Source organism: Vigna unguiculata, chromosome 7 (genome assembly GCF_037176805.1).
Source record: "Vigna unguiculata cultivar grain cowpea cultivar isolate G323 ecotype 2 chromosome 7, ASM3717680v1, whole genome shotgun sequence".
NCBI classification, from domain to species: Eukaryota; Viridiplantae; Streptophyta; class Magnoliopsida; order Fabales; family Fabaceae; genus Vigna; species Vigna unguiculata.
In genome coordinates, this window is record NC_140798.1 from 936,257 (window position 1) to 947,762 (window position 11,506).

General features: G+C 29.1%; 1 pseudogene across 1 annotated transcript; it reads left to right on the forward strand.

Moving 5' to 3' along the window:
• Positions 1-694: 694 nt before the first annotated feature.
• LOC114189506 (AT-hook motif nuclear-localized protein 20 pseudogene) lies at positions 695-2,408 on the forward strand (annotated as a pseudogene). The gene has a single exon (XR_014983930.1). The product of XR_014983930.1 is annotated as an AT-hook motif nuclear-localized protein 20 pseudogene (transcript).
• Positions 2,409-11,506: the final 9,098 nt, after the last annotated feature.

The window sequence follows — 11,506 nt, forward strand, 5'->3', positions numbered from 1 at the left end:
TATCAATCATAATCTCTACTTTAACTACCCGTAATAAATTTTTTATTACTTTGAAATTTAACATAACAAATGTTTTTACATATTGAGTTTGATAAGAAGTTTTGTGCTAAAATGGAACGTTGATGTGTAAAAATATTGGTGCCCCAGACAAGGACGCTCTCCCCACCTGGCCATTTGCACAAGACCCCACAAAACCCTAATTTCCAAGACTCTCCAAAAGCAGACCTACTTGTTGCCATTGCATATGTGTAGTGCCACCCACAACATTAAATAAACAAACACTAATGCAAAGGGAAAACATATTTTGTAGCTCCCCAAACCACAACATGCCTCACACCAAACAATAAAATTTATGCATTTTTTTTTTCACTTAGTATTTAAGCATTTTTGTTTACTCTTTTTTCTATGATCTCTCATAATTATCATTGTGCTTCTGTAAAGGCTTTTTCATCTCTTCCATCTTTTGTCCACTGAGATCACTTACTTATACAAATAGTCAAAATATAAAAAAAAAATAAAAAAATGAAGGAAAACACGTTTATAAAGTAGAACACTTCCTGATCGTCTGATCTACAAACAAACCATCTTCTGATGAAAACCCGTTTCTTTTACTTGATTAAATAATCAATTGATTGATCAATCAATCAATTAATTAATTAATAACTAATCTCTTTCATTACACCCTTTACTTTGATTCCCTTGAGCCATTGAATCTAATTCCTCTCCTCTAACATCTAAGCACCATTTTTCCTTTCCCCTTTTCTCTCTCTCTTTCTCTATTTTCTCTCTCTCTCTCTCTCTCTCTACCCTTCCCTCCATTAGAGAGTGGAAACACCATTCATATTAGGTCATGGATACAAGAGATACAAGAGACACAACCCCTCTTTCTTAATTTCTCCTTAAAACCTAGTTGTGAAGGGTTTGACTTTTGTTGTCCCTTGAATTCAGAAACACACAAACCACATCAAATCTCCTGTTGCTAATAACCCATAGCTCCCAAGTTGCCAAATTGCTTTAAATTTGCTTAACCTTGTTCTTGCTTTGTCATCACAAAACATTCTAGGTTAAGAAAACAGTGTGTGTCTGAAAAACCTTGTTCAGATCGATCTTCTTGTTTCTTTTCTTCTTCTTCTTCTTCTTCGAACACACTCTCAACAGCAATTCTGGCTAATCCGTGGTGGAACAGTCATCAGGTGGGGTTGGGTGCAGGGGTAGACCCTGCGACCAATTCGCCATCTTCAACCTTAAACAAACGTCACATGGACCTTTCCATCAACGAGAGAAGCTTCGGCAGAGAAAGAGAAGAGGAAGAGGAAGAAGATAGAGACAACGGCGATGAACCCAAAGAGGGTGCAGTGGAGGTTGGAACCCGCAGGCCCAGAGGGAGACCACCGGGCTCCAAGAACAAGCCCAAACCACCCATCTTTGTCACCAGGGACAGCCCGAACTCCCTCAGAAGCCATGTCATGGAGGTTGCCGGTGGCGCCGACGTCGCCGAAAGCGTCGCCCAGTTCGCTCGCCGCCGCCAGCGCGGGGTGTGTGTCCTCAGTGGGAGCGGTTCGGTCGCCAACGTCACTCTCCGGCAACCGGCAGCGCCGGGAGCGGTCGTGGCACTGCATGGAAGGTTTGAGATTCTATCCCTGACCGGAGCGTTTCTGCCTGGCCCTGCTCCGCCAGGTGCCACCGGACTCACTGTGTATCTGGCCGGAGGACAGGGCCAGGTTGTAGGAGGGAGCGTTGTTGGTCCTCTCGTGGCGGCTGGACCAGTGATGATCATAGCAGCCACTTTTGCTAATGCTACATATGAGAGGTTGCCGCTTGAAGAGGAGGAGGAAGACGGTGGCGGTGGCAGTGTCCAGGGCGGAAGTACTCTGGGAGGGTCTCCTCCTGGAATTGGTAGCAGTGGCGGTGGTGGCGGCGGCGACGGTGTGAGTGGTGGGAGCCACTTGCCCGGTGGGATTCCCGATCCTTCTTCTTTGCCTTTGTATAACCTGCCACCAAATCTTCTATCCAATGGAGGAGGCCAAGTGGGGCATGAGGCTTTCGCTTGGGCACATGGCCATGGAAGACCACCTTTCTGAGTTCACAACTTTAATGTTGTTGTCCTCACATGATGCTGGATATGGGTGGTTCGAGATCTAATGGAACTGTGACGATGATGGTGTTGTGTTCTAGTTTGAGAGGTTAGGAATTGAGGAAAAGAATTTCAAAGATTTAGAAAAGTGGAGTAGTAGTTGTGAAGAACGTTGGAGATGAAGAACGAAGACTGTTTTACTTAGCTCAGTGTATATGTATATTGGAGTAAGAACTTTGATTTCTGTGTTTCTTCTTTCCCTTTCGCTTTATGTGTTTGGAATAATGATGATGGATAAATTTCTGAATAGTTTAATCGACTACATTTTAATTCATCATCTCTGTGTTATGGTTCTTTTTATCCTTGATATTTTTGTTCTTCAGATATTATATTCATGTAAAAGATACATATATTTTACTTGGATGCATGATATTTTTATATTATTCATGTTTTAAATATATAAAATGTGGTATAAAATAATAGTTCTCTTTCCTTATTTGGGTTCTTTCTTAATATTATTATTGTTATTATTATTTTACTACCCACTTACTTTGTGGCTATTAAATACATGATGGGATGATTGATTAGACTTGCAGGATGTGAAGAAGTTTTTTTTGTTTCTGGGGGAGGAAAATTGTGGTTTTCTTCACACACCATTGGATTTGCTTCTTCTTCTTATCGTCTTTTTCCTTCATTCTTTAACTGTTCTTTTTCTACTGCTGAGAACAAAGTGAATCACTGTTTCATGACAAAATGGGACACACATATAGAACATTCATGCATGATGTGTTTCTCGCACACAACTTTTACCTAACAAATTTACTTCTTAATTATATTTCATTTTCAAGCATACCATGCTGATTCTTAATTAGGGTTTACAACTTTGCATATGCACTTTGCTTGTTAAATGCACATAGCAACCATGGCTATCTCTCAAGGTGAAAGATAAATTGTATAGACCCAAACTTTAATTATATTAACGGTTAGAAATTTAGAGTCTAAGTCCTACATTAGTTAGAAATAAAGATGTAGAGTACTATATAAAAATAAAAATTCATAAATTTATTATCGTAAAATTTTAAGTTGAGAATTGTGTTAATATATTACATGATTATACTCGAATAAGAAAAATAGAATAAGTATTTAAACATCTATTTTCTCTCCATTCTTTTTAATGGTAAAAAGCTTTTAAAACAATGTATAGATAGATGTAATATAAAATATTTTAAATAATGGGAGATGGCTTGCCTTTTCTGTCTTGGCAATTACTGTTTGGGTATTCATATAATAATTTTAACAACACTTTCCGCAATATATATATATTTTTTACATTTTTCAATCACATGCTCGTATTATTCTTCATTTCTTTCATGATAGTTAAAGGAATAGTTGCATTAAAAAAATTTCCTTACCATCATTGCCAGCTTCCTTGGACACAGAATCTTAAGGATCTAAACCAAAAGAAAAATGTGGGAGTCAAGCAATTTATTATCTGTTCTAGTTTATATTGCACATACTTTATTTTAATTAATGCATTTTTAGTAAAGTTTATTTCTAACTACTTTAATTTGTTCTTCCTGTTCCACCTTAACCCAATTGAAATAATATTTTTAGGATCTAAGATATTATCATTTTGGAGCTTAAAATTTTTGTTACAATTTGATTTTTAAAAAACATATCGAATGGTTGAAAGAAAAAAAATATATATTTAAATTGCTTTTAACATTAATTTTCAAACGATATAAGACTACTGAATGCCGAAACAAACTACCAATTGAAATAAGTTTTAGTTCTCACAAACAAAATTAATGTTTTAACTCTAAATCAATTTAAATAACATGAATATTTGCTTTGAAATCAAGAATTTTGTCACGATTTTATATTTAAAAAGTGAAGAATAAAGGTATAATTTTTTTTTATGTCTTTCAATTAAATGAATTGAAGTTATGTACCATTGTTGCCCTAAATTTTCACTATTATAACCACACAGAGGTGAGCTATGTATTTTAATTGAGTAATGTTAACAAACTACACTGTGAGTGTGAGCTATGTATTTTAATTGATCATACTCATTATTGCTTTAGCTTAAAATAATTTTTTTAATGTAAAACATTATCTAAAATGAACTTTAATAGGAATTTCAACACAATTTTAAATAATTAATCAAACACACGAGCATGGTGATCAACATTTCAAGAAGAATATTCTTGCGTATACGCATTTGTTTCAGATTGTTGTACCTGCTTCTTAGACTTTATAGAACGATTCTTCTAATTGTTTTGTTTTCAATGACTATTATAATTGATTAGATATAAAATGATTTGGAAGTACACTTTACAAATATGAATAATAATTAGTAAATACACACAATCAACGAAATACTATATTAATTATTGATTGTGTGTATTTATGTGTGTATTTACTATAATATCGAGCTTTAAAAATCTAAAATGTGTATTAATTTTAATAGCCTTAATTTAATATATATTTTTTTCCCACATAGATTCACTTTCAATTCCTATAGTTTTTGTGAATACAATTAGAAATTGTATACAATTTTAGTTAGGGATTTAGTCTTTCACTCTTTCAAAATTAAATAATTTTGATCCATCATTAATATAATATTTAATTAATAACGGAGGATGTCATTGGAATAATATGCCTAATAGTAACATATTTTTTTTATAATACTGTTATTTATAAATACCATTTTTCAAACTATTAAATAATATATTAATATTTGACCAAAATTACTTAATTTGGGAAAACTAAAATATGGGGAAAAATATTTGTTTACAAAAGCTTTATCAGAAAACAGAATATGAAGATTGCTCACATACAAAAAATCTCACAAAAATCATCTAACTATATTTTTTCAATAATCATTACAAAGTATAAACATTTTTAGACTCTCAAACGAGTTGAATTCTTAGTTTAACGGTACTTAAACAAGAAGAATATATGAATATGAAACTCGATTTTTATTAATTAAATCCAGTTAATTAATTTATAAAAAAAATACCATGTTAGTTGATTAAAAAAGTATTTTATATTTAATTAGTGAAAATTTTATATCTTCCATTGTTTAATCTGAAATTAGAAAGAAAGAGGTGTGATTAATTGTCTTTTTGATTTGTTTCTCCTTTTAGAAATTCTAAAACATTCGATTTGTCGCATGTGCACCTCCTCAGTATTGCACAAACTAAGTGTAGAACTGTGTGTAATGGGGACAACACATTAATGAATTGATTAATTGAACATCCTTTGCAATTTGTTGAAAGTAGATGATGTTGAATTTGGATTCTCTACTCGTTTTGTAAGAGTTATTTATCTACTGTGTCTTCATAATACACCGATTATAATTAATTTTGACGTTTTAAAATATATTAAAATGATATTTAAAATATCAACACAATATATTTTTCACATTCAGCAGAAGATACAGTACAAAAAAATCAGTAGAGAATTTGGACTCGAAGCTACTTGGTACTGTTTGGAGCATGGCTCTTCCTTGTTTGCACATGGATTGGATCAAATTGCAGAAACTTTTGTCATCACATAAAGAAGTTGTGAACATTATTGAGTCCCCAGAAACTTCATGTAAAGTTCATTGTGAAGAATAAGGATTTTTGAGTCCATGCCAACACAGTAACATAATTGAAAAAATTACCTTGTCCAAGAACTGTGTAATTAACTATATTATTAATGGAAACATTGGTTCCTCCAAAAACAAAAACAGACAGGGAGAGAGATGAGATAATGTTTGGCTGTATGTGCCTTGTGCAAAGTCCCTACTTCTTCACATTAAAATATGCTTCCAATTATTTTCCTTCATCATTTTAATAATATTATTGTGATTGCTGCTTTTGTCCTTCTTATCTGTTTGAGCACATTAAGGGTCATTACATACTATTAATAATAATAAGGGAGGAAACATATGTAGTTTTGGTCTCACATACAAACCTTCAATATTTTATTTGCCACACACACTTTGGGGTTTGAGATAACAAAAATCGAAATTTAATTATCACATTTTAATTTTTCACCTAATTCTACTTTTCATTTATCATTTTTATACATTTGTTATGTACTTTTAGTTACTCAAAGTTTTATAATTTTGCTAGTTGAATATTTTAATTAGTGTAAATATATAATTTGCATAATTTTTTTTAATTAGATATCTGAACATATCATAAATGTCATAAGTCAATGGCTCTCATGAGCACATTCAAATTGTATAGATGGACTAAATTTGACCATTATAATATTTGGATATTCAATAGCACATGAAAGATTAAAATCACATATTTATTGTATTCGAAGAATCTAATCGTGAGATTTGAGACAGGAAAATTAAACAATTTAAGTATCCGAAAAAGCTAAAATATAATTAACTCTTAGATTTGGTTAAAACTCAAGTTAAGTCCATATATAAAGGAATTCTTGTGATAATATCATTATAAACGCTATCCACTATCTGAAAATCATTGATTATATCATCGATCGACCTTATCTCTAATTGATACGAGACTTTTAAGACATTCTCTCACGTTAAGGTATGTACATATTTCAAATTGTAACATTTAATATTAATGGATAATCTGATAGTAAAACTCAATAACGAGTGATATCATATTTTAAGCGGTGAATTTTAAGTATAACTCAACCCTACAAAATTAATTTGTAAGGTGAGGTTTGCACCCACTTATATATTATATATTAGTTTTATTTATAGTCAATGTAAAACTTCCGATATACTTATTTTATTATAAGAGATGATAACCTAATTTGTTTTTAAAAAAAATGTAAAGCAAATGCATGTATATATAAAAGAATTATTGTTAATTATGAGTATTATAAACTGAAAATTTGATTCAGTGTTTGGAAGTGATGGAAGGTGTTTATGGTGTCAGATCTTATACCTTATTATAAAGGTTTGGAAGACACATGCCACATAAATTAAATTTAGAAGAGAAGAAGTTTTGTTGAGTGTCCTATAAGATGTGTTTGAAAGAAGGAAAGACATAGTTTAAAAATGTTAAAGAAAGTGTTGTATGGATTCAAACAACTAAAGTGTGGTACAGAAAGATAAGTTTCTATATTATGCAACACGGTTTTGAAAATTGCACTTTTCAGCATGTTTTACACATTGATATTTTTTTTTTTTAATATTTTGTCATTATAGGAACTGAAATTACATATTTGGTGAAGGGTGACATGTGATTTTAATTTAAAGTAAATATTATAGTATAACTCTTGAGATTTTCTCAAATTATATCATGACCCAAATTTTTTTTTAAAATTATATATAAACTTCTATTTTATTTTAAATAGATTATATTATCACTTTTTTTTTTCAAGTTACACACCACCTTCCTTTAACAAATTCTAATAAGAAAGATCACTGTAATAGTAAATAAACGGTAGTAGGTATAAATGTAATTTAAAAAAAATCAAGAAGTATCATAGTAATTTTTTCTTTAATTTATTTCTAGGATTACTTTCACTAAAATTGTTTTAAAATACTGCTGCTTTCAACACAATTCAGTAGTGTACATATAACATAATTACATTGTTGATAGAACAAGAAGAATTGATTAAAATATATATATATAAACTTAAAGTAGCTAAAAATGATGAGATCACTGACTTTAGTGACAAATTTAATAACAAGTTAAGAAACTTATTTAATGTTTATAAATTAATGTAAAGACTTTTACCTAAATCAATTTTTATTATAATAAATTTATTATAGTGAACAATAGTTCCATAAAAAAAATTAGAGAACTAGTGATTGAAAACGATGTAAAAGTTACTCACTGTTGAACTCATTTTATAAATTAATTAACTTTTTAACCGTGACAAACTCTTCTGGCTTAATTCAAGATGCTGGTACTAAACATATTAAATCAAACAAGGTGCATTGTTAATTAACTTCTCTTATTTCATTTTTTTATTAAGTCTAAGTCAATTTTAATTAATTTATAAGATGAAATTTATATCTAATTATATATTATGAATTAAAATTATTTTTAATTAATATGAAAATCTCAACATATTTTTCTCACGCTAAAATATATTTCAAACGTAAAACTAAATATTAATAAATGGTTTGATACAGTTTTATAGTTAATGAAACAATTGACCTAACAAATAATAAATGTCGTTAAAATATATTTTAACTCATGATTCTTCCATCATATTTAAAAATTAAAATTTTTAAATTAACTCAATCATATATAAAATGAGGTTTATATCTATTTTATATGTTATGAATTGATTTTATTTTTAGTCAATACAATACTTTCCATATTTTTCAAGAAAAAATTACTAATTGTGAAATATATATTGAATATTGTATTTTTATACTCTGTTTTATTTATAGCCAATGATATATATAAATTTAATTCAGCTAGTAATGATAATTTACTAATGCACAAGGTATATGCATGCACGTAAAGCTAGTCACATCATGTTTAATATTAATTTAATATACATATTTAAGTGTACATATATAAAAGAAGAAAAAAAAAACTTTTTGAGAAGCCTAAAATTGAATGGAATTGCATGATTAATTTTAGTGCATAAAGGTGATAGGATTAAAATATGAAAGGTGGGGAAAGAAGACTATTGTTGACATGGTGATTTTTGTTTTGATGGATAGGATGATAATTAAGAAACGAATCAAAAAACAAAAAACGACAAAAGATTGAAGTGACATGGGAAAAATAAAAATTATGATGAATTATTCAATTCACCCCATCCACAACTTTAACCTTTCACAATCTTTCAAGACAAAAGAAACTTGAAAAAGGATCTTGTCTTTTCCTCTTCTGTTTTTTTTTTTTTTCTTTTGTCCCAGAACAAAACCTAGATTAGATAGCAAGACCTTACTGTGATGTATGTGAATACACAGACATTTTCTTTTTTTTCCCATACACGACAACATAAATATCTATGAAAAAACTGCTATGCACTATTTTTAGAATCAATTTATATATGTCATTGCAGGATTAAGAAATAAAATTATTTGTCATTTTTATTATGTTAATTAAATAACATTTTGTTAGAAATAGTTTTTAAACCTAACTCAATTTCATAAAATCGGATTTCTAGTTGATATGGGACTTCCAACACACCCTCTCACACCGAGATATATACATCTTGTGCGTGAGATTAGAAATGAATGGATGATCCGTTAGCAGTCCCATATCGGATAGAATAGAATGTCCAAGAAAACTCGTTAGGATAGTCTCTAACAGGACTCTGATACCATGTTAAAAATATGTTTTAAACCTAATTCAATCTCACAAGACTGGTTTGTAAGGTGAATTTTGTATCTCACTTATATATTATGAATGTGAGACTTCCAACACATTTGTTTATTTACTATAATAGAACTTTATTAATTCCACGTATGTGTATAACAATTTGTGATTACCCGAATGAGGGATACTTAATTAAAATAAAATAAACTATCTTCTTTCATTCTAGTTTTAGACTGAAAAACAGTTGTTTGTTTTTGATTGATTGTACAAATATGATGATACCTTATACTTACTTGTATTGTCAACATTTGAAATAAAGTTGAACAATGTTTAATAAGTGATGCATTTAATAGACATATTTTTCTTTCAACATTTTTATATTGAAAGTGATAAGTTATTATTTGAATTAATTATGATATACTTCATTAAAATATATAAATATTGTAAATGTTGCGCGACTTTGATTATAGCATATATATTTTGGCTAACACACATGTTTCAAACAATAAATTTGCATTATCCTTGGCTGCTTAAAGACAGATATATAATATAATAAGACCTCACATGTATGACCTTTTTAAGATTGGTGTTTATAATGTTTAGTTTATGAGTATTTTAATTATGTGATTTTAATATTTACATTTTTTAGTATGCATCCATATTTTAAAATATTTTAATGATATGATTTTAGCCCATTGTTAGCTTCTAATTAAATATTTGATAGATTTTGTCATTGTAACATATGTGGCGTAGTCAAATACATATTTGACATGTCACAAAAGTAAACGTGTAATATTAATGGACATGCAAAAAATTAGAAAATAAATTATCCCTTCATTTAGTAAACACTACTAAATTTGTTTAATATTTAGTTAAAAAATTATAAAAAAATAAAATTATATAATTATTATTTTTAAAAGTCCGATTTCGGTTAATACTTTTTATAGAGAACACTTTTAAGTACAAAGAATACTTAAACCTACGTACAAATAATAAATCAAATCTTTATTTTGAAACACATCGTAAGAGTTGAATCACTCCTAAAAAAAAGACAAGGAAAAATTCTTCATTTTTTCAATTAAATCAATATCACTACCTTAATTTTGTAAAATATATCCCACAATACTTTACTTTTTCATCTTTAAATATGATTTTGTTTTTATACATATAAATTCCATTGAGACAAACCATGTAATGTATTTTTTATATATATTTTTTTCCAAATTAAGCATAACAATATTGAACAAAATGAAGACTATATTTAGGTAATAAATTAATAATGGAGTTGAAGTTATAACTTTGTACTTATGATCATCCATAATTATCCCCATGACAAAATTATCAGTGACCAAACTACTATTTTTCTCAACCTTTATTATGAAAATCATCACCATTCAACAAAAAGCAGCCATCAATCACTTCACAAATTCTTATACCCTATTTCAAATTTAAACAAAACAACATATATTTACATTAATAAAAATTAACTTCAATTAAAACACAAAAAATCAAATTCACCACCTAGTCATCATATCACATAATTTGGAGCACTTTCATAATACCTAAAACGTGAAATTTTTAAAAAATATTTATTCAAGAATATTTTCATGAACGTAAAAATGGAAATAATTATATACCACCTGTCTCTATTGGTTGGTAACTCACCTACTTATAGGCTTTGAAAAAAAAAAACTTAAAGAAACAAAACGTAAGCATTTTTACGATGAAACCTGGAAAAGAAATGAAGGAGAAAACGAGATTGGACCATCCAATATTTGACATATTTAATTGAATAAAAAATTTAGCAAATACATTTGAGTAGCTCCTCGATTTTTTTATAAGCCGAGAAGATATACTCAATCATTCAAAATTTCCTAAAATTGTAACAAAAAACTAGAGCAATTGATGGGAAAATAACTATTTTAAGCAAGTTTTTCTATTTAGAAATATTACAAAAATATAGAGCAATTGATGGTCAATGATGACCTTTTCTCTTTATCACGTTAATGTAATTAATAGAAAGATTATCATATTTATGAAACTCATTATGTACTTATCCAAAAAGTTCATGTGATTAGCAGTACTAATTAACTTTTCCTTTAACTAGAAAACAAAGCATATATATTGAACAAGTCAAAGTTTTTTAATCCTAGTCAAGACTTAG